This window comes from Erithacus rubecula (genome assembly GCF_903797595.1).
Source record: "Erithacus rubecula genome assembly, chromosome: 15".
Lineage (NCBI taxonomy): Eukaryota > Metazoa > Chordata > Aves > Passeriformes > Muscicapidae > Erithacus > Erithacus rubecula.
The window spans coordinates 12,407,603-12,432,810 of record NC_136667.1 but is presented as its reverse complement, the minus strand read 5'-3'; the positions used below and the strand labels follow the sequence as shown (position 1 = coordinate 12,432,810).

Below are 25,208 nucleotides of genomic sequence, written 5' to 3'. Positions count from 1 at the left end.
GACTGTCTGTCTAAGTCATCATAGTAGCTTTACATTGGTCACTTTGTGTTTGATGAAAGCTAAAAATATTTTTCCAGTTCTTATCTGTAACACTGCAGTCAGGAGACACTATTTTTGAAGAAGGAAGGGCCATTGATTGTGTTGAAATATCATCATGGAAAAAGCAGTCAGCAAAGCCTACTGAAAACTGCCTTCCAGAACACAGGAGGAAAAACTGGTGACACAAATCCCTCCTCTGGTACCTTTGTGCTTGTGTTGGTTTCAGGTGTTGGGGGAAGGGGTGGATTCCCCTCAGGGAAAGCTCCAGGAGGCCCGTGAAGGGAGAGGCTGTCCCGTCTCTTTAAAAGTGGTACCCCAAATGTGTAACATAACCCATAGCACAGCTCTGGAAGGACTGTGGAGATGGGAGGAGAGTCATAATCTGCAGTATTTCCCGGGTGAATGTAGATTGTGAAGGTGAAGACACCCCCTAAGCCTAAACTAAAAAGGAACTTTTCTCTCTTAAGTGAACCGAAATGATTGTTTGGGTGGATAACTGACTTAAGTGGTTTCTGTATGATGCTGTTAAGAAATGTGGAATGAAGGGAAGGGAGGAGGGAATAATTTAGGAATCTTATTCTGAATTCTTTTTGTGTTATTAATAAATTTCTTCTTATACCCTTTTAAGTTTTAAGCCTGCCTTGTCTCTACTCCTAAATTCTATCTTAAAAGAAATTAAATATAATAAAATTGGCAAACCCAAGTCAAACTGTGACAATGCTGGATTTGCACCTTTGGAGAATATATTCACTTTACTCTGCTCATCAGCACAGGCCTGTATCCTGACAGCTGAGTAATGTTCTGCTCACGTCTTCCCTTGTAAAATGAAAAAAGTAGATAATTTAATATAGATGTGGCACATGCAAGATATATTTCTACCCAGCACAATTCACTGCTGAAAGTATTAGGATGAAAAACCTTCTTTAAGGACAACCAGATTCTTAAATTCTCCCCCCTTCCACCTCCTCATTTCCCCATGTCCCAATTAAACACAATACAGAGAAAACTAAATCCTGAATTTATTCTTTGATCATTTCAGTATGGGAAAAAAAATCTCTTCTGTTTCCTGTTCCACAAAATCAACAGGTGTCTGTTACTTCTGTCAAAGAACTGCCTTTCTGTGAGATACAATGTATGTATGTTTCCACTGCAGGTATTTTTGCTCCATCACTGATTTTCTTTCCCTGAGGTTTTTACTCTCTCCTGATTCACAGATGTAGTTTACTGCTACTTCTTGTGGCCAGTGTGGTTGGGGACCAAATTAAAGTGTTGCCTTCTGATGCAAAGCATGACAAATACTTTCAATCGAAATTACATTTCTGAGTTTGACAGGGTCTGCGCTTGGATTTCACCAGCTTCTTAAAAGAAACACACTGGACAATCCCCATACAACAAGTGCATTAGACATGTGAATGCACAGCATTGTTGGGCTTTCCTGATGCTGCTGTAGAAGTGTTCTGTCCTGTTCTCTGGTCTTCAGCCCATTTCTCCCCCTCAAACATTAGTGCTGTTTGCTGCTCCAGTCCTTCTGCTGCAACTCCAGAGCAGTGACTTGGAGCTTGAGGCAAGCTACACTGCTCCTCTGCTCCTCTCAGCCAGCAAGGCACCCTCTTGTCTCTAAAACATCTCAGAAGTGAAGCAGAGCTGTAACTGGTGGGGAAAGTCTGTAAGTCTTTGAGGGATGAGGCCGTGGTGACAAGTGACCCAGAGCCATTGAGGAAGCTGTGTCCTTGGGAACAGCAAAATCAGATTGAATTGGGAAAGGTAGAGGTTAGCATGGGGTTCAGCTCTTCTAAATCCCACTTTTTCCAGTCTTTAATAGCGTCATGGATTTGTTTGTGTTCTTATACTGTCTCTTAAAAGTCAATGATGTGAAAGATTCAAATGGTTGTGACCCATCACTAAGTTGATTTTATAGTACTTACTTCTGGTTAAAGTTATCCAGTAGCAGAATTTGAAATTTTGGGACAGTACTTCAGAAGTGAGATTTGAGAGAACTGAGTCAATTGAGAATTCATTTCTTTCTTTTATGAAGTTGAGAGCAGATTTACCATGAAGTTCAATGGGTGAAATGTTAACCTACTACCAAACATTAAACACCCCCATGTTTGCTGCCTCTGGGCATTGGCCAGAGTGTATCTTTCAACACAACAATTATCTATGTCAAAGGAGCAACTTTTCTTTTATGCACTTCATGTGGTACATATACACTGCTTCTATGAGATGCATGCACCATGCTCAAATGTCCCCACACCAAGGAAAGACTACAAATAAAAATACTGAATACAGAAGACCTCTCTTAATGTTTTTCACCAATATCCTGCTTAAAAATGACTCAGACACACTAGTTAAGGAAAAAAACTAATCTCTTAAAACTAAAAGGAATATTTTAATCTAAAAACACTTTAAAAGCTTTACTGGAAAATTCATAAAGATTGACTGCCCAAACTTGTAGTGCTGTTCTATTGACTCTCTGTTTAGCCCTGCACAGATGGTAACTCCCATTCACTTTGATGGAAGAGTTGCCTGAGGTAGAACTGCAGAACTGATGCCCAGGGTGTTAATTAAATGTACAGTCAGCTGGCCAAAGTGTAGCTGGTTGGATCATAAGGACAGCTCTTCCTGGCTTACCTGAGAATACTTCTTAGTATATAATTAAACCACAAAAACTGACATCAAAGTAACGATAAGGGCCTAATGTAATACACATAACTGAGGAAATTCACGCCAACATTCCTTCCTTTGATCACCCAGCTGGGCCAAGCCAGTACACAACTCTGGGTCTGGATACTCCCTTTCTCAGACACTGGTATAAGGAGGTAAAACTGATGGAACTGGCTAGATTGGGTATAAAACTGCTCAGGAAGGGCTCTTTGCAGGCACAAATCTACTAGAACCCTAGGAACTGTGTTTCTATCCTGTATCTCTTGAAGCTATAGATCTTAACTTTAGAGATGCTTTTAAGCATTTTTTTTTCACTTAACGTTGTCATAAACAAGCTGGAAAAACAAGATCTAGAAGAAGATCTACTATGGAGTATTAGCAAAGTGAGCTGGGAAAAGAACAGTTACCAATGATTTACTGGAAATAGAAAAGGATGTATGAAATGTGGTTTCACAGGGATTTGTCCCGAGCCAGATACTCTTAAATATTTTCATTAGTGACTTCATTGATAGGATAAGGAATGTTCATATTAGATTTGCAGATGCCACAAAGCTTTGAAGACTCCAGGAGAACATGATTAGAATTCCAAGGGATCTTTACAGATTAGAAAGATGATATGAAAAAAAAACCCAGGATGCAATTAAAAATAAGTCCAGTTTCTGTACTTAGACAAGAGGAATCATTCATAGAATCAACTGAGTGAGAAACAACCAAGCAATTTACAGCCATAAAGGAAAGGAATTAAGAGCTGTAGCTGCCTGCAGCTTGAACATGAAAGGAGAATGCCATACTTGTGTAACAAAAGTGGAGGGGAGAAATTTTGAGTTCTAAAATCAGGACCACAGTCTGCAAAATGAACGAAGTATTTCTACTCTCTTACGGCTGTGTAAAGTTCTAAGCTAAGGTTTAATTCTCAATGCACCAGAACAGAGCAATATGGCAACCTATGAGAAAAGATTACAAGGGTTTGGGTTGTTTAGACTAGAGTTAAAACACTGAGTAGAAACATGACAGCAGTCTCTTCAAATACAGGAAAAAACTGATGCAAAGCCAAAGGGAATAACCTTGTGGATAGGACAGAGTGAGTGATTCAAGCGCAAAACAAAATGTTTTGCTAGGCTTTTTTAGGCAAGAGCTTTTTTTTACTACAAAGCTAGTTAAACACAAATTACTGTAGAACTGTTAGCTTTTTTCATTAAGCTGAGGTTAGAAAAAGTACCTGTCTGGAATGAAAAGCATATAGTTCAGGGTATCTTGGGGTAGCCACAATATTTCTTCTTGAAGTTCCTTCCTGTTTCGTAGCATTCTCTGACCTGTTAGGAGAGGATTTAGGAATCTCTTTAGGAGACTTGTTTCTCTGCTTGCTCTGAGTTTAAATCACTGTCTAAGAGCCTCCTGAGGCCTGATCCATGTTTTTGAGATGCAGGTTGACCCACTATTTCTTTGGCCAACTTTCTGGGCAACCTAATAGCAGACTTTCCATAATTGGGATTACATGATGGACTTGGCAACTAGTTGTTGTTGTTTGGGATTTTTCTTAAAGGATGGCCTTGAAGCATTTGTGAGAAAGAATCAGTGAGACTGTTTTGTCTTTAAAATAGCTGTTTGTTACACTAAATGTTTGTTACACTAAATATCTGACCGGTTTGATGTTGTCCTGGCCATGTGGAGGGCTTCTGGATTTTCCTATATTAAGTAGCAACCACATTTTTTCAGTAAGAATGACCTTCCTTCCTGAGCAACAGTCACAAGAAAATTGTATTTGTCCTCAACACGAGTCCTCAACATATTAAGTGAAAGTGATTAAAGGTACAGCCTTTACAGCATAATACAGAGTTAAGTAAAAGTTATGTAAGGTCATAGAAAGGCAGTGAACACCAGAAGACTGAAAGGAATGGTACGTGTCACTGGATGATACCAACTCAACCAAGCATTAGGCACATGAGCTGGATGTAGACAGATAATTGTATTTCTCTATTTGGTTTTAAAATAACACTAAAATTTGGTTTCAGACAGTAGAAGTCAGTGAAAAGTGCTCCAGTGATACTGTGCACAACCTGCTTGAAATTCTTGGGTGAAGACATTCTTCTCTAGAACAAATTATTTTCTTTCTGCTAATAAGAAAAACAAGGGGAGACAGATTGCAAGATCACAATAAGCTTTTTTTCTTCCAGTGGGTTTTGTGCCAAATTCTATCCTTGCATGAATTCTTGAAACCTCTGATTTCACAGGGACTTCGTGGCTATAAAAGAATGGATTTCTTGTTCTTCATGTCTAAAAAGCTTCCTTCTGTATAAAGTGCTTTACACATGGAATGGCTGCTGAAGCAAATTGACTAGAATGGAAGTCAATTTTACACTGCTGCCCTCCCACCTGAAAAGCACTTTTGATGCCCTACAGAGAAAAGAAATGAAAGAGGAGGGGTAGACACATACACAGAGGGAGAGAAAAGATGCTTCCAAAGAAGGCTTTAAAAAGTGAGCAAAAATGAACTAGTACTGCCTGCTCTCTGTCCTACATTTTTGTCATACTGATTGGGGAGAAGTGTTTCTGCAGGGTGGAGCACATCCAGTGAATGCATATTGAGCCAAATTTGGCTCTTATCTGACATTACCTTCAAATAACTTTGCTTAAGGGCTAGAATATTCTCAATTTACATCTAGAAAAAAAAAGTGAAGATTTTACGTTTAAATCAGTTTTTAAAAGACGCATGTCTGCTTAACATCTTCCTATATTGTAGTTTTTAGGGACATATTTTGTATTGGTATTAATTCAGCATATTTCTGCTAAGTATATTAAAATTATATCAATTTTATATAAGCAAAGTTTCTAGTCCAACATCATCAAACTAAACTACAAGCTTTAACAAATAATTGACCGGATGTCTTTAGTTAAAAGTAAAGTTGTATCTTCTGTGAAGAAGGTTCCTAACAGCTCTGACCAGCAGTATTCAGAAAGCATTGACTGTGAAAGTCTATTCTAGAAAATAATCTTCAGCATATGTGGTCAAACAGAAGTGCTGCTAATGCAGCAGCTATGTTAGAGGGTGAGAATGGGAGTGATAGGAGACCATGCCAGGAAAATATGTTGATTATGCAAGGTCTCTATCTTTTGCAATAAGAATGGTGTAGTGATATGACATAAGATTGAACAGCTGTTTCTCTGAACATTTGAGAGTGTTTGGAATATATTTTAAGGATGTCTTCTGTGTCCAAAAGGCAGCCTATTTGGGGCTGTTCTTGAGTACTCTGATTTTATTTTCAGGGGTGTAACAGAAAGGGATACACACAATATGATGACTACAAATGTTACCCCATCTAGATAAAGTCTATTTTCAAGGATTTCAGAGCTTAAGAAAAGTTTTAAACCTGTTCTCATAATTACACACATTAAGGGAAGCCTTTTCTGATTTTATTTTCAAATAAATTTTGTTCTTTTACATGTACTGAGGCTGTTTGAGTATTAGTAATGTTGAGAGCCTCTGCAGTGTTACCATTGATTTTCATTTTTCATCTGAAGAAGTTTTTGTTTGATAGTGTCTCTAAGGAAGTGTTCCTCTTTACAAATGTTGATTCTGTGTTCCTCTTTGGTTGAAGATAACAAGCAGGTCCTCAGATATGGTAAATTGTCATAGTTCCATGAAGTCATATGCTGATTTGGACAATCTGACTAAGTGTAACAACATATATTTTTTCTGATCAGTAGCAATCTTACATTGAAACTAATGTGAGATTTCTATTATCAAAGCATTAGTTATACATTATCTCTAGAAGAACACTAATTTGTATGTTTATTTTCATTCATAAGGAAATCAGTTCTTTCTACTCTGTTCATTTTAATTAGGTGAACGTCTGGATCTATATTAATTACCTAAATCTTTAATTTTATTAGTTAGATATGATCTGAACATTGCAGAATCTTGTTCATTGGAACATCTATGTAATGAAACTTCTTGTTATCCAAAATTTGGACTATGTGTCCCAATATGCATAATTTGTATTGGATATTCATTGTTTATGGGTGGCATATCCCCTTCTGATCAGGGTTATAGGAGTTAAAAACATTTTACACACCAAGTATTCTGTTCTCTCTGAATTCTGTCCTGAATACAGTGTTCTTTAATTTTCAGTCAATAATGAAATTATGTTGTGTTCTTTATTTTTCGTTTGATCCCTCTTCTATTCCTTGTCACCTGGTCATCAATCAGTACCAGAACCTGGCCTTCAGATTGCAAAGTTAGTATTTTACTGAAATTGTTGGCAAATTAAATGGAGAACTTCAAGAACACTGCTACTTGCATCAGTGGCAACTGGTAATGTGCAAGTCATTTCTGTCCGTGTGGATCATATCAAAGAAATTCAGACATGAGACAGGGTCACATTACACTTTGGAGTTCATTTGCTATTTCTGTTTTGTATTTTTGAGACCTTTGGTCAACAATTTTAAGGAAAGTGATATGTGTATGATTGCAGAAGTTGCACAGCTCATTACCTGCAGTAAAGCTTACAGTCTGATTTCAAAGACTTTTCATAAGTTACCAGATTTTTAGCACAGCCTAAGACACTTCAGACCCCAGATGTGTGAAGGAATAAAAAAATGAGAGCACTCTTGCCTGCTCCTATTCTGGGGCTCCCCAAGGAGCAGCAGTTATCCTTGAAAGCTTCTGCACTAATGCAGCCACTGGTATGAGGAGGAGTCTGCTCAGCTGCCCCAGGCACAGCAGAATGAAGGCAGGCTTTCAGAAATGTGGGGAGATAAGGCAGAGGGAAAGTGCTAGCAGTGATGTTCATCTTAAATTTTAGAGTTCATAAACTTGAAAAACACTACAACCTGAGTGGATGTTGTAACTGATGTACACTTTCCAAAAACTATCTAAACTAAAACCACTGAGTTCAATGCAGCTCTAACAAGGACTCACTGAAACGAGGAGATGAGGTTGCTTGAAAAAGCAAAAGAATTTAAGTAGACTTGTGCCTTATGAAAGCAGAGAACAAGCTATAAAAAAGCAATTTTCAGTCTGCAGCTGAATTAACTAGGAAAATACAGTTTGTCTGTTATGGGCTCTCCTGAATCCAGGCTGTGAAAAGGCTCTTTCTTGGAGGACAAACACCCATGATGTTAAGGGAGAATGGTTTTGTGGCTGGCCATGTAAGCTTTTGCTGAAATACCAGTTCAAGCACTGAAGCCTAACCTATTGCTTTTTCTGAGTGTTTTTGAGGCAAAGTCATGCATATTCTGTGATGAATGGAACCTGAAATATAGATGCTCAGCATTGCTACTAGCAGTGAAGTGCCTGACTATAAATAGTGTATTTCAGTCAATTTTAATCGTGAGAAACAACAGGCCCCTTCTCTTCTTTTTTTCTCCTTATGTAAACTGCTTCCTCAGAGATCAATTCAAACAGATATATAAATACATTAACTTAATAAGAACAATTATACCAATGTAAACAATATAACAAATGATAGAATATCTTAAGAAATATATACATCCTCATCAGATGCTGAGATTTGTAATAACCTGCTCTGACTATGCTTTCATTGTAGTCATTCAGTGTAGTTTCACCTGTTTTACCTGTTGCTTTTTTGCAGTCATAACATTGTAAACTACAATTACGCTTTGGTCTTTAGCCATACTGTGTTACACCACACACACTGAAGCCATGGCACATGGGAAGAGCCCAGTCCATCTGCACATTTACACATGTCTGTCTTTAAACATGTACACTTTGTGCTGACTTGCAGTCTACCTTCTCAGATGATGTCCTAACCTCTTTGTTTGTGTCCTAACCTCTTATTCTTCCTGGTAAAAAAAAGAAACTGAAGGCTTGGGTGACATTCACACATCTGTCGTGCAAATACTGTCTGTACCTGTGAGCTGCCTGTGCTATTGGATCTCCTGCCTTGATACAAATGTCTTTTTAGCTACCCTAGCTGAGAAGCAACTTAGAAAATGTAAGGTAGTGCTATCGAAACCAAAAATATATAAACTGTGTGCCTTGTCAGCTAATATCTCTTACTTTAATGACAATAAAGGCTGCTGACTCGTGTGGTCGCTGCAAGAAGGCTCTGCAGTGTGAATGGAGCAGCTGCTGCTGATCAGGGAGGGAAATCAATGACTCAGCATTCATCAGAAGCATCCTCCTGCTGGTCACCACTGCCAAGTGCCGACTCATCGATTTTTCTCCCTGCTAGGCGAAGACTGCTCTATTTTCTTTACAGCACGCTTTAAAATGTTTCCAGTGCACTGTATGCAGCTGTCAGTTCCCATTGGTGGGTCTCAGTAGGAGCACCCCAATACATGAATTGCACTGGGGCTGGAGCATAAATCTCAAATTCGCCCAAGGTAGTTTTTTCAAAGTGCCTGAAGCTCACCATGTGTGAATCTACAAATCACCCTGTCTACCCCAATCAGCACAAATGAAGTATTCTGCTTGCCATAAGCTTGCTAAATAGTTTTTTCTTGTGAAGTGGCAAATGGAACACAACATGGCTCACAGATTCACAGCCACTGAAACAAATCCAACAGCATGCAGTTGTCATCAAGAAATATGTGTAGGAAAACCTCTCTAGCCACACAGTTACAGCACAGCATGTGAGTTTCACCCAGTCCTTCGATATTCAGCCAAAGAGATTGCCAGATATAGTGCACATGAGGACTGCTGTCCTTTGATTTCTCCTTTTAAAAGAAATCATCTTAGTTCTTCATTGTCCCTCAGTCCTGAATGTCTTCTTTATTTAAAGACACCCTGGAAATCAAAAATAGAGCCAGAAAGGGGTCTTTGTCTGCCGGTATTAAAGTCCCATGAGTCATGTTTCCCCAAATCTTTCACAAAATTCAGTCAGAATTCAGCTCACAGCTCACAACTTCAGAAATGCTGTGAAGGTAACTACAAACAATTATATTAATTTACAATTGGAAAAATTCATTTACACTAAAATGCGTGATATATTCTCATACATCTCTTTTCTGTTTCATTTACAAAAAGCAACGGAATTGTGGAGTTGAACAATAGAGCTTGAAAGCTTTTAGTTCCATTCCATTTTGAAGATGCAAATGAGACAAATTCTGAAATCTGCAACCCAGCTTCTACTTGCTGATTTTATTCTAAGAAATGGCTTATTTACTAGAACACTTACTGAAACAGAAGATTTACTTTAAAACAGTATCTCACTGTTTTAGAGTTGCAAAGATTTTCAGACTTGTAACATCGCTGTTCTCTTCAGAAACAAGGAAATATGCAAATAAGTTGTTACTTATAATAGCTGCTGCTTGCTATGTTTGTAAAATAATTATATTTACCAGTTAATTGACCTTGTATGCACAATAGGGACAAAAATAAAGAAATGATGCATGAAAATTCAGAGTAATACTGAATTGGACTGGCTTGGAAAACTATATTAACTGTTAATTTTCAAAAATAGCAAGCAATTAATTGCTGCTGTAATGAGCATTTCTGTTTTACTTTGGCAACAGTACTGCATTGCAAGGCAGACCAATTGATTGCAGTGTTTGCACTGCAGTAAGTACAGTTTTGGTTTAATGTTAAATTTTCACCTCAAATGTTCTTGTAGGAATGCAGATGTCCTATTTGTTGGTCTTGTTAAGATCTCTATCATGTGAGTGCCAGTGCATGTAGTAACACCTAATAAATTTTGTAAAGTGTTGCATTGTGCTGCACTTGTATGACCATTTCAATATACTTCAATTGTTTTCCACACTTCCCTCACAGGTTAGTCTGGCTTCCAGCAGAGGCAGAAGTGAATAACAAGCCACTCAACATGCAAAATACTGAAGAAAGCAGCTCAGCACACAGCCAGCAGCCAAACGTGAGATTAGCATGTGGCTGCAGACAGGACGGTGAGTCTTTGGTCATCTTCCTGAGCCTGCACATCTCTCCATGTATCTTCTGAATAACATTTCTGTTGTCTGGTCAAAATGAGCTGTTCTTTCTGTCAGCAGTAGATGATTAATACAGTGACAGAAGTATGGCCAGGTTGTGTTCATTGCCAAGTACCAGTGAGGATCTTCATTTTGCCTGTTTGGAGCTTTGGCACTGTATGCCAAAGTGTGAGCCCCCAGTTTTGTTCTGGAATGCTAAAAGTAGGTAACGTGGGGATATGTCCTGGTGGTGCTAACTGGCCCTTGCAGTGTTTGGCACATAGGACCCTACTCTGACATGTGGATGGACCTGGTCTGGCTTTACATGAGGAAGTTTCATTCCATTTACAGTGTGGGATTCTGCCTCTGCTATGCCAAGTGGTACAATCCCTTTTACTTTAGTAGATTTGCCTTGAGGAACCCATTGTCCAAAGACATTTAGTTTGTGGCTCAATGAGTTTTCTGTTGAACAAACCCAGGTCTATTATTAGAGTGGTACTTGGAGGACCTGCTTTTGGTACATGCTCTGACCTTTGCTAATGATTGTTTAAGAATAAAATGGAAAAAAAAAGTGAACACAGGAGCATCTCTGAATTTATGGCATTGCAGTCCTTCCCATGATGGTTCAGTAGGAAAGTAGAAGCAGGAAGAATAGACAAACAATGACAGAGAGAAAAAAAAAAGGGAAAGAAAACAATGCAATTTTCTCTAAAAATATAACTAAATGGTAGAAGAAAATCCTTATAAATGGTATTGTTTACTTGTAAAGAATATCCTTCACGTATTCATTTCTTTCTATTAGACTAGCTTGTCTAAAACATATACAGAAAGCCCTTTAATATCCCATTATACTGTATACTGAAGCATTCAGGTCTAATACTATTACTGATAAAGAAACCAAAAGCATATTTACAGAGACTGAATGTCTATAAAGAGCAGATCAAGCAAGTCTCTTGAGAGAAGAAAGTCCCATATCAGATTATTGTGTGAAAAAAAAAATAGCATGCTCATCTCAATTACAGCAGCGATTTGGTTTATTTAAAAAGGAAGTAATTCTGGGTTTATATTATAAAATCACTTTTTTAAGCCTGTAAACATTCAATAAATTAAATTTTTAGATAAGATCCATTTTGCAAAAAGCTATTTATGAAAAGCTTCAAATAATAATTAGAGAGGATTTAATAACCTAATCGCTGACTAATGCTAGCACACAGTAAGTACACTGAATTAGATCCTTTTGTGGAGTTACTGTTTTACCTCATCTCATTTGGCAGCTTATTATACAATGTAAGTCACTCAAGCCTGTAATCCCTATACCATTGAAGGTATGTAGCAGAAAAATTCTGATTGTAGTCTCTTGAGTTAGTAAGTAAAAAAATCTTCAAAATGTTTGTCAGTAAAAGTCCAGCTGAACCTAATGCAAAAGCAAAATGCAGTATTATACTGTAAATTTATGAATGTCAGCATCTGAAACATAAAAGAAAGTTATGCTGCTTAGCACAAACAAGGATTAAATATTGTCAGTATGGTATGGAATACTAAAGTTTTTCCTTTAAAACTATGTTCATATTTAGGCTTATGTTAACTGTAGTGCTCCACTAAACAGTGTAGGTATTCTACTAAAGTTAATATGAGGCCTTTTGTTTATTTTAATGCACTTTGAATCAGACTCTGGAATTAATTTCATTCCTGGTCATCCAATTTACCTCTGAATAAAAATGAGTGAAATGTCACCCTGAGCCTGGCAAGAAAGAGAGGGATGATGGCCCAAAATCAGAAGCATTACAAGTTATATCCCTTAGAACTAAAGCAAGCACTTTTCTACTTGAATCTTTTCTAGTGAGATTTAATTTAATTTTTAAGGACTTCAGGGCAGGTTAATGAAGGTCTTCTCACAAAACAGACACACGATATTTAAAATGGGTCAAACCAAAACCCTAGACAAAGCCGCTACTTTGGGACTTTAAAATCCTGAACCAAACTTCTTGTGTTAACAGTGCTTGGCCATTGTTGCTCTTAGCACTGCTATTCTTGGTGGTTGCTCCTGAGTGTTCTGTCACATCCATCTGCTGGTCACCAGATACACTGCACTGAAACACAGCATACCAGGGCAAGAGCACACCCTAGACACAGTCAAGTTACATTTTGCTGTGTATACTGAGCAGTGTAGTAGTTAAAAGAAGGCAGAAGAGGAAAAATATACATACAATCAATATATATATACATATACAGATTAGGGAACCAATCCCTTGTTTTGGAACTGTCCTCAAGGAAGTAATTGTCAGATCAACAATGTGATCACTTCCATAGGTACTCTTCTGGTGCTGTTGGAAAGTTTCCACTGAAGCTAACTACACTGCTGGAGTCACAAAATCTGGCTCTTAACAGCTCCAAGTGGTGCATGCCCTTTAAATTCCACTGGAAAAAGGCAGTCACTTTCCCATAATGGGAAAGTAAAAACTGGGAGAGGATTTTTAGGTTTTGAACAAAATAGTTTTAAAGTGTGTGTGTAATACACGTGCCTGACAAAAAGTGAGCAGTTAAAACCCAACACAATTTTATGCATTATATTTGTGGCAATGTCTTAGTGCCACTGCATTGCTATTAAAGTGCAAAGCAACTGCAAGCATCCCATGTTTATTAAACCACTTTAAAAAGGTTCCAACAGTGTTGACTTCAGTTTTCAAAGCATATAAATGGGCAGGGCAAGAAAGGAGAAGGAATCAGAAACCTAACTTCCAGTTTACTCTTTCAAGCCTCATTATTGGAACATACAGGGAGGAGGAATATGTAGTCGTTTGAGATGTCTGCAATAATAATCTTAAGATTTAGAATAAATTATCTCAAAGTACATTGAAAATTTAACAGTTTGATATCAGACTTAAGAACAATGTGATTACAGCTATAACTAAGATTTCCAAGACAAAAGGTTTTCAGCAAGGGAAGAATATGTTCTTTTTTTTCCCCCCTAAGAAATAGCAAAGGAATCATAGGTGTGAGGGTGTAATTATGCAGGCTGAAATGAGGCCAGTTCACTACAGCTAATTCCTTATTCTTTAGAAAAAGTGCTGCAGATGATTAGATTGTCAGTTTCAAGCATCATCTGCAAGGTGACATCTCCAGCAGCTTATTCAAGGATGTCCAGTTCTCAGAGTGTGGGATAAATCCTGGCAGGGCAACTGCAGCATTTCCTCTCTGATTTTTGTGACCCCACGTTCCACATCAGTGGAACTGGAAATCCAGTGCCTTGTCATTCATGCTTTCAGCTTAAAGTTTCCATTTATTAAACCAACCCTTCCATTACCATCATTTATGTACTATTCATACATCATTTCTATCTATTGTAATACCTCTTCCAGGATTTAAATAACTCTGGCACCAAATAGCTTGTGCAATCTGAACAAATAGTCTTAAACTGTCTCAATAGCTTTATCTAAAACATACTTACAAATAGATAAAAGGAAGAACATTGTTTGTGTTCTTTTTGTGTTTTGTGAATAAGAGTTACGCAGGAATAGAGATACTCAGCATTGAGTACATTCTGGCAACAAACAGATGCAGCCCCAGCAGATGAATAAAGTTGCTGTGACTTCGAAATGAACTCTCTCTGCATGCTCTGGAAATGTTCTTCACTGTCCACTTAATTACATGTCTTTGCATTTTTTTACTATATGTAAGATGTTGCTAAGGACTGATAACCTTGGACTTATTTTAACTTCTAGCTCTTTTGGGTACTTTTCTGGATAACATCCTTTACTTTAGTTGTTTCTTTCACAATCTTCAGCCAGTCAGATGTTGCCAGTCCAGCATCATATCCAGATTTTTAGCTTGAAAACTGCATTGCTACCATTTCTTTGCATCGAACTGTTGGTTGTTGTGCAACATCCCAAATTGTTCCAAGATCATGTGATAAAAACATGTAATTCTTGCACTCTAAAGATTCCATAACAGATGCATTTTTTGAGAGAATGTAATAAAAAAAGATGGTTTTAAACTAAAGCCAGGCTCAAACTTGGAAACTCCTCTTCAAAAATCATAGGTCTACTGCATTGGGGGAGTTGTTCTAGAAAAGAATGGACATGGGGAGAGTATGAGTGATGTCCAGGAGGACTTCCTTCAAGTCCCTGCTTTTCCTCAGCAGGTCAAGGAGAGTTGAGAGGAGGATCTGGTCAATGCAAGCAGTGGTAGAAGGCACTTCAACTTATTTTCTTGGGTCCTAGTAGAACAGAAGGTGCAATATATATTTCCCTCTCCTTGTGTATGTCTTAAAATGTCATCCAGAACTCTGCTGGAAAAGTAAAATGGGAAGCAGTGGCATGTATAGTCTTTGATATAATGGGTAATGACCCAAGTTGCATGAGCTATGTCAAGCCCTTGCTTACAGAAGATGTGGAAAAAGAGAATGAGAAGCAGCTGCTATTTAGGCAGGTTTTACAACTACATTAGTTTTGTTTCATTTCAATTTCAAAGTGCATATTGCATGTTGAGTTGTGATAAATATGTATTCAATACAGGAATATTTCATTCATACCTTTTGTATTTTAGGTAGAAATTTGAAATGGATCATTAGAAACTACTTTTCCAAACCTGTTGGTTTGCAGGCTTCTGACAATGCAATTCTCAATCCATTTCCACCCCCTCTTTCTTTCCTTGCACTCTGTTTTGCTCTGTGCTGTTCTGCATTCTGAAATTCTTCCTTTATGAAATTGCACACTTTTACTTTGATGTTCTTCCTGAAGATGGTTCATAGCATATAGGAAGTCCAAATCTGTGAAAAGGAGAGCCCATTTCACAGCTTAGGGGTAGGACAGAAGCATTTTTATTGTTTAATCTTTCCTTGGAAATGTGGTAGTGCTGGCCAAACAGAGTGCAGCTGCCACCTTGGCTCTTAATGCTGCTATGGCATTAGTACTATATGTAAAAGTAGGTATCAGGACAAACCTGTTTCCTGGTATCTAACACTTGTGTTTACCTGTTATTCAAAAGCACAAGAATTCATTCTTGCATCTCCTACTATAAAGTTGTACGATAATAAGTTGATGCAGGTTGTGCACACCTTCCCTCTCTGGGTAGATCTGGTCAGAGAACAAAGGTTTCAAATTCCTAAGAGTGTTCAGAATGGAGGCTTGCTAATGCTGTTTGCTTTTTCATGTAGAGTTCTTATGCCTGTGATTTGGTGGTGTGTGATAATTTAAGCACAGATGTAGAAACACTCCTTCCTTTGCTCTCTGGAAGCAGGCTGGCAGTTTTCAATCGTTATTACATTAGGATGATTCAAGGCTGAGAATACTGATGCCACCCTTCCCCCAGCACTCTGCAGACACACACAGACACATGCACACAGGCGTGCACACAGTATTATCTCTGTTTGCCTTACTAATGTCATTGTGCAGTATTCCATTTTCCTCTCTCTTCTTGTCCCCAGGGTCTATAAAAAACCCCTGCTGGACCTTTTACCCACCCACTAAGTCCAGATTAATTTATTATACTCCATCTAGTTTTTAAACTGTTCCTTCTAAATGTGTGATGGGGCTTAGGGCTGTGCAAAGGAAAAGGGGAGAAAACATCCTCAGGCTGTAGCTTACAGTGAAAGGTTGTGTTACAGTACAAGCACCTCTACTCTAATTATGCATAGCCATGGAAGATGATGCAGGAGGAATGACTGATTAGAGCTCCTATTTAGCTAAATTAACACCTCAAGTCCATTTTTTTGGGTGCAAATCTGAATTTGTCATAATCTAAAAGCAAATATTTGCCTTTAATATCTCTTATTTATGCATAGAATGCAGTGTACTCTGAATTTCCTTATTAATTATTATTATTTTTTTAACAGGTTCCAGGCAGAAAGTTAAAGCCTGCTGTGTTTTATATTATACTCTGCAACTCATTTTCCTGTGTTTTTTTTGATAAAACATCTAATTAATCTAGGTAATCTGAATACTTTCTGTTTAAATTCAACATACCAGTGAAAGAACTGAATGAAAATGTAGCTAATTTGTTATACCTATGAAAGTAATAGGTAGGTAGAAATATATAGAGATAAAAAGTTGAATACTTTATGCCCAGTGTGTGAATAGTGACTGGAAACAAATAATAATAAGGGTAACTATAAGTAGAAAATGTCTGAAAAAAAGGTCTTCAGTGGAGTGAAAATTAGGCTCCTAATTTTGCTATCTCATTTTTGCTCGTTGCATAACATGATCTGGGACTGATGATCTTGCATCGGTACCAATAAAACTGTTATTTCTTTTCCATTTGTGGGAAGTCTCAATATAAGGTTTTTACAGGATACTGCTAAAAAGAAAGATTCAAAGACTTGCAACTGACCCCTCTTTATCTTGGGCTGAACACAAATGAATGACTAATTGTGTTAGTAATTTATTTTTCTTTATCTCTGACTAACTCAGCATCTTCCTCTGGGGACAATACAAAAAAGAGGAGCCAAATAATGTATTTAGAAATCATGTATTTAGAAATTTAAGTGTGTAACTTCAGGTGGCAACGTCTGTAAAAAAAGAAAGGGATTAGAAAAGTGTGCCTTTTGATGAATTATCACCAGCAAAACTTGTAATGGAGTATTTGTCAGGCTTTTGCATGAAATACCAGCTGCTCTTTAACATCTTTAAAATTATTACCTAGACAATTTCCAGTAATGATGAAGTTGAAAATTGATGTAGGAAATATTCCTAAGTAAAAGCAAAAAGATGCCTCCAAATGGTGATGTACAAACTCTCACAAGGGAAAGCTTACTTTCATATGCAACTTTCCCAGTAGAAACACAGTAAATCATACATAAGTCAGAGTATGAATGAGAAAAAGAAAAATAATTATCAAGATAAAGTTTAGAATTATTTGAAGTGTTCATTGTTTGGCACAGACAAATGCAAAGAGAATATGTTGAGCACGGTCAGCAGAAACTTGACATCCCATGGTATCTCAGTGGAAGCCTGGAAATGCTGGTTTTTGAAAAATATATTAGATGCATTTCTTTGCCCACTTTTGCATCTACACCAAAATCAGTCATGACACATCACTGCTAATGTAGAGAGGTGTAGCAAATGGAGAGTCAGGACCAGTTTTTCCTCAGGAGATCTCACCCTTGAGGCAGAGTGACTTTTGCATGGTCTTCACCTGTTTCTGTAATTCAGCCTACCAAAACAAAAAAGAATGTGTGGCTTCCCCTCTGGCATAGTCTTGGTCATTCACATTTAGATCCCAGCATAAAATCTCAGCACTGTTGTACCAGTGGCAAAATTTAAAATTACTTAAACTGGAGTAGCAGCCTTCTGATCCAGTTTTGTTAACTACAAGGAACTGTATGTTCTTGGTGGTAGCTATTTGCACTGCAAAAACAAATGGGCACGTTTTAAACTACCTAGAAATCTCAGTGTTACCAAATCAGTCAGATGTTTTTCCTAGATCTACTTTTCTAGATCATACTATGGCTGCATTCCTATACCCAGGATCACTTTGTCTTCGTGTTATACAGAACAGTAACAGGAAGATTGTCTCCACCCCTCTTTCAGAGTTTTATAAATTATGAGCTGTCTGAGATAGAGCAGGTGGCAAAACAAGAACATGAGTGACATGGGAAAATCAAATAAAAATAAAATAAATTACATTTAGCAGGGAAGCTTGGGCTACATTTTCTCAACAAAACCACTCTCTTTGAGAAGCTGTTAGAGACACATAACTTCTGCTGTGTAAGTACAAGTGGGATTGAACACGGCTGGCTCATGGGCAGTAACACAAATGGGACTGGTGACTGCATCCATTTTCCAAGAAATACATACATGTTTATACTGTAACACTTTTTAATTAATGCTCAACTCAAAAACATCCACAAGATCATAAAAGCAGCTAATAGTCAGGACTGCAGATGCCCACATTAGACTCTGTTACAGTTGAACCCAAAATGACTAATGTAATATTCCACTTCAAAGGAAAACTTTCTAAAAGATAACAATGCAAATAAAGCTTTACTATGTAGTTTAATTTTTAAATCACCACCAAATCATACAGACTTGTCACAGAAGTATTCACAAAAATCTTTCCTGTAGGGGCCTTCATATTTCAATGTCACTATATCTCACTACTGACTACAAATTGCCTTCATCTTCAAGGTGTATCATGGCAAGGGAACATGGGAGTTGAAAGATCTCAGACAAGGTGGCTCCACGTGGAGCCTCCAGAAAAGATTGCAGAGGACACCAGAATTGTCATTTGAAAGGTCCCTGTTTAATTTACAGAAGGACAGAGGGATGAGTACTAGGCTATTTACAAATTCAGCTGTGCCCTATTTCAGTATAAGACAAAGTCACATTGCGTAAATGGGATGCTGTATGCCTGATTCAGGCATATCTGACAGTTTCCACTTCTCTATTCTCAGCTTACTTTTGTGTAAAGCAAATCTTTTACAGGGCTATGTGTTGTGTGCTCTGCTAGCACACTGCTTGGCCAAGCACAGCAAAGCTGGTCATTCCCCTACAGTGAGGGCATATCTTCTTTTTATATGGTGAGCAGGATGGCAGTTTCCTGGTCTTTAAAGCCCTGTAAGAACAGCTGGTCAAGGCTGTAAAACGGCAGAAGTGCTGGGAATCAGCTGTGGTCTATTCCCAGCTGGAAGACTGAACAGATTGCCTGCCTGGAAAGATGAGGGGGTTACGTAGTGGGAGCTTTTGCAGAAGAGAAGATAAAGAAAGGTTCTATGGCCAGGGATTTCTGGGGTGCTGGAAAGAGCTGAGTATTTCTGCCTAACCTGCAGAAGAGAAGTAGCCTTTGTAATTGTTTCCTATTCTTTGACTGAAGATAACAGCTTATTCCAGAGTTTTTTTACAGGAAAATGATGATAGATGGCCTTGAATGGTCAGCTTATGTGCAAAGTAAAAGCATAGCTGTTACCCTGTCTTTGGGTAATTTTGTTATTCCTCTTTTGCAAAGGTAAAGATCCAGGTCCTTTCTTAAATGTTTGCTGGTGGAGATCTTTGGAGCTTTTCCACTGCAAAAATGGGAGAAAGCCCTTCCAGTGAATGTGAGGGATAAACACAGTTCCAGCAGCTATTTCTGACTAAACAGGAAATAACCAAAGCCAGACCAGCTCCATGCTTTGTTCTTCTGTAATGTGTCACCTTTACTGAGCATAAAAGTGAGTCAGATATTGAATGTCATTTCTGAAATTACTTTTGTTTATGTTAGAACAGAAATGCAAGTTTGTAGAAAATGTAGAAGTTTATGCATGTGCACACATATTATCTTTTAACATGTTTGAAGCTCTATTTTCAGAAGCCTACCTGAAGTGTACCTAATGCAAAGTGTTGCAAATAATCCTGTAAGGCACAGTTGTTTACTAATAATAGATATTCTGGGCAAAGCTGTTTGAAGTGCTGCTTTACAGTCATCTGCTGAATTGAAAAATCCTTTGCAAACAACATTTCAATGTAACAGTTAAATTATCTAGACTTGATATCCCACACTCACAATTCCTCTTTACACTGGCACAGGGAATGCTTATTTTAAACGCATCCAGTAAAATACATATTTTAAATTATATTTTACAGTTCAGTAGTTTCTCTAACCTGAAGATCCCAAAGTGCTCCTCAGATGAAGGTGAAGTTAGCTTAAAAAGAGTCTTGTGAGCATAATTATTCCCACTTTGCATACAGAGAAAATGAGCAATGAAAACTGATGGTTTGTTGAAGGTTGCACGCAGGTGCTGGCAGTAAGAATAGAACCTGCACTTCTTGTCTCCCACTCCTGTGCTTTAACTATAAAGCTGCTATTAGGCTTTCCACATCATCCTGTGATTGAGTAGCTTTCATTGTATCAGTGGAGATTCAGGAATTCTGAGTGAATTAATGCTCTGGCACTTTTCAAACCCTCAGCTGCTCTTTACCTCTGATGGTTCTATAGGGTTCAATGACTTGCAGTGATGTGTCTGTGCAGAGACAACAAAGAAAGGCAAATAAAGAAAGGATGGGGATTCACTAATCTTGTCTCCCAAAGGTAGTGGCTGTACTCAGAAACATTTGCTTAGGTTTTATAGGCTCCTTATTATTTTTGAACAGAGGGTGTAAAAGTTTCTAGGAGGGACCCTGTCATGTTAAAATCTGATAATTTGAAAGCTCTTTTTTATCACTGCTGTCTGCACTGCTCTTCCACTGATTACAATAAATTACACGAATTCTCTTTTAAAATTCTGCCTTTTCTGTGATATCAAAATTAAAACCTGTGATTTCTATATATGCCACAAGGAATCAAGTATTACAAATACTCTGCCAGCTGTTCTTGTAAATAATTAGGGAGGGACATAAGCTGGCACTGATCTGGATCAACACATCCCAGAAGTTTGGGTTAAATTTTTTGGTTCAAATTTGATGATGTACAGTGTGTAGAGTTAGTTCTTTCAGCTTTTCTGGTAGTAAGAAGATTAATTGTTGTCACGGTGTGACTTGGGTTTGCCAATTTATAATTTCTTTTAGAGATAGAATTTAGGAGGAGAGACAAGGCAGGCTTAAAACTTAGAAGGGTATAAGAAGAAATTTATAATTAACACAAAAATAATTCAAATAAGGTTCCTTGATTGTTCCTTCCTCCCCCTTCCTTCATTCCACATTTCTTAAAAACAACATACAGAAAACACTTCAGTCAGTTATCTACTTAAATAATCATTTCAGTTCACTTTAGAGAGGAAAGTTCCTTTTTTGGTTTAGGTTTAAAGGGGTGTCTTCACTTTCACAGTCTGCATCTGCCTGGACCTACAAACCATGAATTTCCTCTCATCTCCACAGTCCTTCCAGAGCTGTGCTATGGGTTATGTTACACACTTAGGGTACCACTTTTAAAGGCAAGCTGCTGAAAAACAAAATTCTCTTCATCTCTTTTTCTATTAAATGTCTCTGTCCATATTTTCAGTCCCAAAACAGAGAGCCCCATTTACTCAAAGCAAAAAGGTCTTCTTTTCAAGCACTTAAACCTCCCCAAGTATATTTCACAGTTCAAAGGAATTTTACTGTAGTCACAGTTTCTTTATAGCCCACAAAGGTTTTCAGCTACTTAAGAGTGGCATTCATTTCACTGACTTTGGTAGAGTTTCTCTTCATTCTTCTCATCCTGGGGAGCTTGGGAGATCTAGAGTCTTATCCAGGCATTAAAAGGGTTAAAGTTGCATTTAGGATGTGAAGAAGCCGGGCCAGGCTGTTGCTGGAAGAAAAACCCTGAGACACGTGGTAGCCGAGCAGGAGCGGAGCCTCAGCCGAGCCAAACCGAGCCGAGCCGGGAGCCGCACGGAGCCAGGGGGACACAGGGGGCCTGCAGGGGCCGAGCCGAGCTGAGCCGGAGCCGAGCTGAGCTGAGCCCCACAGAACCGGGGCCGGGCCGAGCCGAGCCGAGCTGAGCCCCGCAGAGCCGGGGCCGGGGTGCTGGGCCAGGTTCCCTGCAGAGCCGGGGCCAGGCCGAGCCGAGCCGAGCTGAGCCCCGCAGAGCCGGGCCCGGGGTGCCGGGACCGAGGCCGAGCCCGGAGCCGAGCCAGGGCCGGGCCCGGGCCGGAGTCCACCGCACCTCCAGGGAGGCCGGAGGGTGAAAGAGAGCGGCCCACTCCCCACCAATGTGATTTATGAAAATGAAACAACTCTCTCATGGCCACCTGGATGCCAACCACCAGATCAGCCTCCACTGTCCCCCGCATCCCACAGGGGAAGCTCCCAGAGAGGGAACAGTCCCTCTGCTCCCCAGGCGGCTCTGCCCCAACCCTTCCGTGTGGAACCAGCGCAATTGTGAAGACAACAAAGAGGCTAAGCTATTAAGAGTGATGAATTTTGGAGCGAGTCATTTTTTCAGTCCAATTAACAGCACATGGCCTGTCAGTTATGGTTGGGCATCAAGAGGCAGTAAGTTGTAAACAACCAGGAGGACTTAAAAACATTAATCGTAAAATTGTAAGGACGTCTCAATTCTCACTGTTACTTGTCGCTCTTTACATGGCAAAGATTTATGGTTTGTTTACATTTTATTTTGGTATTTTAATATGTTCCAACAACTCCCCAAAGTGGGTCATGAATATGTATATACTCGAAATATGTAACTTACCCTGTTAGAAACAAAATATAGAAAACATAAATTCTTTCTAAAGCTACTTTTCTGTCAATCAAAATCATACAAATGTTTTGCAAACCTAGACCTCTAAAGATGACTTTGAAACTATCAATACATGCGCATCACTGTAATAACTGAATGTTCTGAATGATTAATAAAAATAATATAAAAAAAATCTATGTGCAAGACAGTGTGAAGAACATGGGGATGAAGTAACTTTGCAGTGTTAATATATGAAGCATTAAGCACTGCTGTAGCACTCATACAGGAATATGACTAATACTTAAACTTGTTTGACATCAGAGTCTTATTACTGCATATATTCCAACAAATTTACAAATTGAGAAGAGACTTGTTGAATCTTGTTCCATGATAGACTTCTGAAGTATTTGGGCTGGCAGTTTTCAATTACTTCATCTTGGCTGGGATTCAAAGCAGGACGGCACACGGGGAGGGAGGCATTCAGCTGGACCAGCTGAAACACAAGGGGATAGCACATAGGCTTAAAGGGGAAAAGCCCAAAGTCTGGGCTCTTCTTGACATACATCATTAACTATTGATAGGCATTCATTATTTTGTGGATTTCTCGCAATTGACTTTTAGGACAGAGGGTCTACACACTTTACTAATTATCCCTAACCTGCTTGGAGGCATGTTTGTGAGTGTCAGTCATTTACTGCCAATTTGCATACTTGGGGGAGGAGTCTGGGGAGAGAGATTCATTATACAAAAACAGGTTAGAGTTAGTGCATTAATGTTTCTCTCCAGCTCACTCTGTGCCACGACTTGACACGTTCATCTCTGTCCTAAATAAACCTAACCACTTGTATCCTTCACAAGTGACAAGAAAGCTGAACAATGTCATCAAGATTAATTATTTGGGATAATGTCAGTCATTTGAGGGTTTTTTTAGAGAATGAAGTTATATATTTATGAAACAGTCCTGACTGACTATTTTATATTAATTGCAGTGTTTTCTTTATGTATAATATACCTTGCAGTGTGTCAGGAAGTGTATTCCTAAGGGAATCCATAAGGGAACACAACCCTCCTGTTTGAATACATATTCATTTATTGTATTCCTTGCCTTGAGGTTTGAAGTAACTTATTTTCACCCAGCAAGAGGGTGGGCAAAGCTCAGAGTGTGGGTGTTGGGGTAGTGGCATTAGCCACCCATGGCTAATGTGAGGTATCTTGCCTGACTGCTGTGCCATCATCACTGCACTTGTCATGCTTTGTCATCATTAGGTGGGTGTCTGCTGTGGCAAGATGCTTCTGTTTAATGAATCAATTGTAAAATGAATGTTAGGCTTCTGCAGGGGGAAATGTCGTGCTTCATTCTTTTGACTTCTCACCTCCAGCCTTTCTCATTCTCCTCCTGGACATGCTGCAACAGATTTATGAAAATCAAATACTTTAATAGTAAAACTGCCACTTAATTGACAACACACAGGATTAATTCAGTGCTCAGCTCCTAGAGATCACTTTATTTAGCATCTTACCAAGCAAATTTAATATTGAAACATGCCACATGGTTTATGAGGTAAATATCAGCATCATAGTGAGCTTTAAAGATGTTGTTTGAAAACTTCACAATTTTCAATATTTCTTTTATCCTGAGCTGGGTTCTTTGGTCAGCTTAGGTGTAGTAGCCCTAACATGGAAGGCAGTGAGTTCTCCTGTCATACCTGGCATTCCCCAGCTGTTCCTTCCCAGTATGACAAGGCAATGTTCTGCTGTATGCAGTCTTCAGTGGCTTGAGGCTCCTGAAGGTTTCACATTTGACCCTTGTTCTTACTAAGGATGCTGTGGTTTCAAAATATCAACCATTAAGCTTCTCACAAGTGCTCTTGTCAAATGTGCTGTTGTCTGAAAGTGATTTTAGCATGACTGGAGAAAGTGTTCTGCCTCCTCTTTGTGAGGGCACAGTGAACAGGATGCTCTGTGCACAGTCACTGCAGTGGGGCTACTGCTGATATGGGTCTGTGGCATGCCTTCAACTGATAAAAGTGACTCACTGCTTTTCCAGAGCAGTTCCTACATGGATCTAGGCTGATCATGGTACAGGAATGCCCCCGATGAAGGAGTAGTTGGTCTCATTTGCTGGACACAGAAGAGGCAGTGTCCCATGTAGGTCTGTGTCATACATGTTATGAGAATGTTTATATGTGATTTCTATATATCTGCCTGGGGGTTATTTATCCTATTTATTCATAAATGGCTTCTTTTGAAAAAGAGGAGGAGGAGGTGAAGAGATACAGCTTCCTAGGTTGTAGTAAAGTGCATGCTGTGTGTGCATGACAATATAGGTCTCTGAGGTTTAGTGGATCTGGAATTATGCCATTTGTCTCACACTAATTGAAGCACGTGTCTACAAGTATGCAGTGCAAAACATAGGATAAATGGTGATCATAAAATAAGGGTACTGCATAACCTATCTTATTATTAGACAGTCACTTGCACAGCATCTTAAAATGTATGTTTTGTAAAGGTACTGTTTTTTGTGCATGTGTGTATCCATGTTAAGCTAATAG

The 25,208-nt window shown here is 38.7% G+C and overlaps 1 protein-coding gene across 2 annotated transcripts in view; it reads left to right on the top strand.

Annotated features, from left to right (window-relative positions):
* Nucleotides 1-25,208, top strand: part of MAMLD1 (mastermind like domain containing 1) — a 253,785-nt gene that overhangs the window by 65,449 nt on the left and 163,128 nt on the right. For both annotated transcript variants that reach the window (XM_079319018.1, XM_079319017.1), the window contains one exon: nucleotides 10,436-10,563. The gene's annotated coding sequence lies outside the window, so the exon portion shown is untranslated. The remainder of the gene's footprint in view (nucleotides 1-10,435; nucleotides 10,564-25,208) is intronic.